The 6836-nt window shown below is 38.0% G+C and overlaps 1 protein-coding gene across 1 annotated transcript in view; it reads left to right on the top strand.

Moving 5' to 3' along the window:
* The first annotated feature begins 438 nt into the window (after positions 1-438).
* rasgrp3 (RAS guanyl releasing protein 3 (calcium and DAG-regulated)) overlaps positions 439-6836 on the top strand; it is a 68257-nt gene continuing 61859 nt past the window's right edge. The window contains exon 1 of the mRNA XM_058399366.1: positions 439-660. The gene's annotated coding sequence lies outside the window, so the exon portion shown is untranslated. The remainder of the gene's footprint in view (positions 661-6836) is intronic.

Genomic DNA, 6836 nt, shown 5'->3' with positions numbered 1-6836 from the left:
GGATATGCGAAGAAAGAATTTCACTGTGCTGTAATGTATGTAATGTATATGTGACAAATAAAGGCTGTTTCATTTTGTGTGTGATTGTGATTTTGTGTGTGTATATGTGTGTGTGTATATGTATATATGTGTGTGTATGTGATTTGTGTGTGTATATGTGTGTGTGTGATTGTGATTTTGTGTGTGTATATGTGTGTGTGTATATGTATATATGTGTGTGTATGTGATTTGTGTGTGTGTGTGTGTGTGTGATTGTGTGTGTGTGTGATTGTGTGTGTGTATGAGCAGATTGACAGAATTGGAAAGAGGAAAGAGCCATTGATGGAGCGACGAGGTACACACAAAGAGAGGAAGGAAAAGAGGAGGAGAATGTGGGGGGGGGGCGTGTCTAACAGAGCGTGTGTGTGTGTGTGTGTGTGTGTGTGTGTGGAGAGATAGTGTGAGCATGAGTGAGTGAACGAAACACACAGAAGGACAGAATCACATGCTCTCCTCTCGCACGGCACACTGCTCTTCAGCTCTGATCTCATCGCTATAAAGAGAGAGAGAGAGAGAGAGAGAGAGAGAGTGTGTGTGTGTGTGTGTGTGTGTGTGTGTGTGTGGACACTGTTGGACTAATTACAGAACTGGAATTGTGGATTTAAGAGATTCATCAGTGAGGTAAATCTTTATCACTTTATCACACACACACAGTCACAACAATCACACACACATTCTCTTAATGTTGAAGAATTTGATAAGCACTATTTTATTTGTACACCTTTCCACCTGTGTGTGTGTGTGTGTGTGTGTGTGACACTAGTCAGTGGGCTCTCAGCAGAATTTGGCCCAAACTTACTCCTGCACTCTGACTTTATTTTCTTTTTTCACCCAAAACACTGAATCAGTCAAGGTCATGTGGCAAAATATTTTTACTGTGTGTGTGTGTGTGTGTGTGTGTGTGTGTGTGTAAAATAGTTGTATTCTATTAATATGTAAAATGAATGTTTATTGAATCTACTCATGTATCTACTCAAGTCTAGAGTATAGCTCTCTAAGTGTGTGTGTGTGTGTGTGTGTGTGTGTGTTGTGTTAATGTAGTAAATTAAATTTTTATATAACTAGTAGATGTTTTATTAATAATTCTATTACTCTGTTATATATGTCTGTTATTTAAGTGTAAAGGGGTTCATGGTTATTAAGTGTGTGTGTGTGTGTGTGTGTGTGTGTGTGTTATAGCATTATTATATTGTGTGTGAGACTGATGATGTCAGTGTTACATATGCTAGTGTCACACGTTGATTTCTGTGCCCACACACACACACACACACACACACACACATACATGATGGAGTTACACACAAGTAAACATAATAAACATACTAGACACTGAAACACACACACACACACACACTGTCTCTAAGGCTCTTGTACTTATACAGTATACAGTACGTACATAAGTTTTTTTTTCTCTAATTAGTTTTTATTTTAATAATGAACATGTAGTGAATTAACACTTCTTCTCTTGGCTTCTCTTCATGTGTGAGTCAGAAGTCAGAGGGACAGCATGAGCCTCAGGTCATTTACTGACTGTGTGACTCTCCGTCTCTTTCTTTCAATAAATACACACAGTGTACTCACACACACTCACTCACACATACACACACACACACACACACACTTGAGACACGTCTAAAACACGCATAAATACGACTATCGTTGAAGATACGTTGAAGTTTAGTTATGTCGTAGGTGTGGATCTGGGTGACACTGGACAGGAAATAATGTAAATGTAAATGTCCTTTCTACAACAGCAATCAAGAGCTCTTAAGGAACTAGTAGGACTGTGTGAACTAGTTGGTCAGTGTAGAACTTGTAGGTCAGTGGATACTAGTAGGTCAGTGTGAACTGGTAGTTCAGTGTGGAACTAGTTGGTCAGTGTTAACTAATAGGTCAGTATAGAACTAGTAGGTCAGTGTGAACTAGTAGATATATTCCCCCAAGGTGACATAAAAGTAGGTCCTTGACCCCAGATTTGTGGGGGTGGTGGAGCGATGTTCTCCTGAATGCCTGGATACTGAGTGACGAAGAACAATGATGATAGAGGAAGCTATAAAGGAGAACAACATTCTCCAGAAGGCTAGAAGGAACAGTGGCATCTTCTGTAAGGGAGAGTTGTTTGTTCGTAAAGGTACAAGCTAAACTGGACAGTGCAAGCCTCTGCAGAGCTTCAAGGTAGAGCAGTGTTCTTTGTGGAGCTTAAAAAGACACCATGCCGTCTGTGATGCTGTAAGTAGGCATGAAATTCTCTGCCAAGCTAGAAGAGATAGTGATGTTCTCCATAGAGCAAAAGGAAAGAACAATGTTCAAAGCTAGAAGGTACAGCGATGACCTCTGTGATGTCATAAGCAGTGGACAGTGTTCTCCATGAAGGTAGAAGTTTATACACCTGAGCAGCTGAGGGTTAAGGGCCTTTCTCAGGGGCCCAGCAGTGGTAGCTTAGCGATCCTGGGATTTAAACTCACAACCTTCTGATCAGTAGCCAAATGCCCTCCACAGTGACATTCTCTGTGAAGGTGACATTCTTCATGAAGCTAAAAGAGGTTGCAAGTCCTCTATAAAGCTGGAGTGGAGATCAGTGTTCTTTGCAAAGCTAGAAGAGACAATGACTTCATCATTAAAGTTAGAGGGACGTTGATGTCCTCTGTGAAGCTGGAATGGACATCAATGTTAATTGCTTAGCTAGAAGGGACAGTGACATCCTCTGTGAAGACACAAGGGACAGAGTTGCTCTCTATGAAGCTAGAAGAGACAATGACTTCATTTTTGATGTCCTCTGTGAAGCTGGAATAGAAGTAAATGTTAACTGCTCAGCTTGAAGGGACAGCAACATCCTCTGTGAAGACACAAGGGACAGTGTCACACTTCATGAATCTGGAAGAGACAATAATGACCTCCACAAATCTCAAATGGACAGTGACTTCCTCTGTGAAGTAGGGAGAGTGACATTCTCCATGAAGCTAGAAGTTATAGTGTGTCCTCCATGAAGCTGGAGGTGAGCTCTATGTTATTTGTGAAGCTAGAAGGGACAGCGACATCCTCCATGAAGGCACAATAGACAGAGTCGGTCACTGCGAAGCTGGTAGACACAACACACAGCTAGAAGGGACAGTGACTTCCTCCAGAAATCTATAAAGGGAAGCAACATCCTCTGTGAAGCTATAAGGGGAAGCAGGTTTCTCCGCAACGCTAGAAGGGAGAGAAACATCCTCCACAGAGCCAAGGAAGGGAGTGACCTCATCTACAGAGCTGGGAGGTGGAGGTGGAGCGAAGTCCAGTGTAGAGCTGAGAAGCTGAGGGACATCAACTAAAGCTTAGGAAATGCTGAGAAACTTTCTGAACCATGGTCTTTTTTAAAGTTTGAACCTCAGTTCTGAAATCTTATTAGTTTTAGTATTAAAAAAAACATTAAAAATGCATTCTATAATTCAATTCAATTCAATTCAATTTATTTTGTATAGCGCCTTTTACAATGAACATTGTCTCAAAGCAGCTTTACAAAAGAAGAGAAACGGAGAAAGGGGAGGGGAAAATGAAAATAAAAAATATAAAAATAAAAATAACTAAATTCCTAGAAATAAGAATAAATTATTAAATTAAATTATTAAACTATTTTATTTTATCCCTAATGAGAAGCCTGTGGCAACGGTGGCAAGGAAAAACTCCCTGGGATGGAAAGGAAGAAACCTTGAGAGGAACCAGGCTCAGAAGGGAACCCATCCTCATTTGGGTGACACTAAAGAGTAAATAATGTAACTGTAACTGATTAATGTCCTTTCTACAACAGAAATCAATGACCCATGAGGAACTATTAGGTCAGCGTAGTTTCTAAGGTCATTATAAACACTAGTTCTTTGCTGTCACAGGCTGACAGATGAAATGGCAGATCTGTGATGGTGTGAAAGTCCCCAAGTGGCTCTGTCCATGGCTGTCTCCTGGTCCACACAGATCCATCCACAGCATCAGTGGGCACCAACAAGTGACGAGACTCCGACCAGGGGTAGAGCAGTGGTCAGACTGGAAACTGGCAAACACTGGGAGCTCAGGAGTGGGGTGTATAGCTCCACAGAGAAAGACAGAGAGAGAATAATAATAATATACCTTAATAAAAAATATAACTTATTATATAGATTTCAAAAATATTATGCAATTATAAATTCATTACAATATGCAAAATATGGAAATTATTATGATAAATATCACCACAAGCCTTATTTAAAACCATTTTATTTTTATTTTATTCCAGAAAAAGGTTTCAAATATACAACAATTGCTTGTATTCAATTTAACTTATTTTTTTATTTAATAATCTAGCCAATACTTAGAACTAGTGAACTTTATTTTTGTCCTATTAAAAATAGACTGATAAATTTATTAAATCTCTAATGAAGTGTGTTGTGCGTAATTCTTTTTACTGATCAATAAATAATCAGTAAATACTTAATTAATAATAATCATAATAATAATTTTTAAAAAAATCAAATAAATGCAGATGTTCCAATTTAGCTTCCCACTAGTATTTCTGGACCCGCTAAAAACCATCTGCGCCACAAACTCATATCTGAATAATGAGAAATAAAATCTGGGCCTTTTATTCCGGTCACATTCCATCGCTGCTGAATTATTTCCAGTTCACGGTGGGAATGTTGAAGGTATGAAGTGACTCATAAGTTTGTTTCCATCCTATTGGTGGTTGTGTTTAATGTGTATGTGTAAAGTATGTGTCATTTTCTCCTCGGTTAAAGGAAACACCACACCACACACACACACACACACAGAGTGTGCTCTGATATGGGATTGTCTGTTATACTGCTATAATTATCATTATACGTACAATGTCCTTAGTGACCTATATATAGACGGCTTAAAAATAATGACTCATATTTTTCCGTTTCGCTCTTAAATTCGCTCTTAAATTAAGTACTTGTAAGTAATGATGAGTTTGTCAAAACGAGGTATTTATGATAAAACACACCAATGTATGTGGATGATGAAAGTGTGCACTAGTTTCCTCAGAGCCAGGTACAGAATGAATATTTACAATTTCATAAAAATGATTAATATGTCATGGGACACTCGAGCAACGCAGAACCAAAACAGAACCATATCCACAGTCTGAGGTTAGAGAAGGGAATTTAATACTTTAACCAGAGCTGATTTTATTATAAATCACCCCTCGTGTATTGTGCTTGTTACACGTTACATAGCTACATTTATTATGTGTAATAAGACCTTAGAGATCACTGATTATAACTCCACAATTCAGTCAAACTATATCTTTATAGTTTTTTTTTTAATTATAAAGTTAAGATTAAATATTAGGCAAAAGATAGAATAGTAGGCAAAAAGAATTGGATGTTAGTTTAGTAAAAATAAATAAATGAGCTTCTTTAAATTAAGCTTTAAATTAAGCTAACCACAGGTTATCATCACGAATCTAATCAACATGGTCTAATCAAGAGGTCGTGAAAGGTTATGGACCAGCATCTTGGCCTACACTGAGGCTCTTTTAGGTTTTAGAGAAACGCCAGAGATCAGTCATTTTATCCTGGACAGACAGACACAGAGAAATTCATGTGAGATAAGGTTCTACACTTTAATTTAGGAAGAAATTAATAATTAAATAAGCTTCTTTTACACCAGGTTGTAATCACGAATCTAATCAAAACTGTCCAATCAAGAGTATTTGGAAGCAAATACTAGTATCATCTTTTTGTTTTGTCTGAAATTTCACACAGAACACAGAAATTTCTATTCCAAGTTTGTCTTGTAGATTTTTGCATAACTGTACTGTTAAGTTGTAAAGCATGTCATCAACACAACAAGAAAGTCAACACTGTGTTTATGGATAAAATGTCCGAGTGTTTGGATATAAAGAGAGATTTTAACCATTTAACATAAACTGGTATCAGTCTTTAAATTAAGGTTTAAACCCTTTTGCCTCGGATGGTTCTGGAGGTGAAAGAGGTTGTAGCCTCAGTTGAAATAGTTTAGTGTAGTGTAGCTTGTTCACCACAACATCCACAAAAACCAGATCAAGTGATAAAAAGTCATTTTGAGTCATTTTGAAGTCATAAAGTGTGTACTTAGCATTAACTCTCCCCAAGTCTTGTGCTTCATTTCAACGTTCCAACAGATTTAAAACAGAAATCTGACCTGAGCAGTCGGTCATTTACTACTTTAACCAGTGCTCCTTGTATCTGCTGTTTAAAAGATCAGAATAAAGTAATATGTATTTAATGTTCTTGCTTTTTTCTTTTTTTTAAATAAAACTGTGTGATCTGAGGGGGGACCATGTGGTTGTCAGGGTAACACTGAAAAAAAAGCTGAGCTACCTTTCCCATCAGCCCCTGCACTTCTCATGGCTCTATCTACTCATTCTGTTTCATTCTGAATCAATGTTGAAATGTTCCTCTACCTCTGAATGAGTTGAGGTTCTGTATGAGGTTGAGGTTCTGAATGAGGTTTTAGTTTCTGTATAAGGTTGAGGTTCTGTATAAGGTTGAGGTTCTGTATGAGGTTGAGGTTCTGAATGAGGTTTTAGTTTCTGTATAAGGTTGAGGTTCTGTATGAGGTAGAGGTTCTGTATGAGGTTGAGGTTCTGTATAAGGTTGAGGTTCTGTATGAGGTTGAGGTTCTGAATGTGGTTTTAGTTTCTGTATGAGGTTGAGGTTCTGTATGAGGTTGAGGTTCTGAATGTGGTTGAGGTTCTGTATGAGGTTGAGGTTCTGTATGAGGTTGAGGTTCTGAATGAGGTTGAGGTTCTGTATGAGGTTGAGGTTCTGAATGAGGTTTTA

The sequence above is a fragment of the Hemibagrus wyckioides genome, linkage group LG09 (assembly GCF_019097595.1).
Source record: "Hemibagrus wyckioides isolate EC202008001 linkage group LG09, SWU_Hwy_1.0, whole genome shotgun sequence".
In the NCBI taxonomy this organism is placed as follows: Eukaryota; Metazoa; Chordata; class Actinopteri; order Siluriformes; family Bagridae; genus Hemibagrus; species Hemibagrus wyckioides.
Note: the sequence above shows the minus strand (reverse complement) of the source record. Positions and strands in the feature narration are given on the sequence as shown.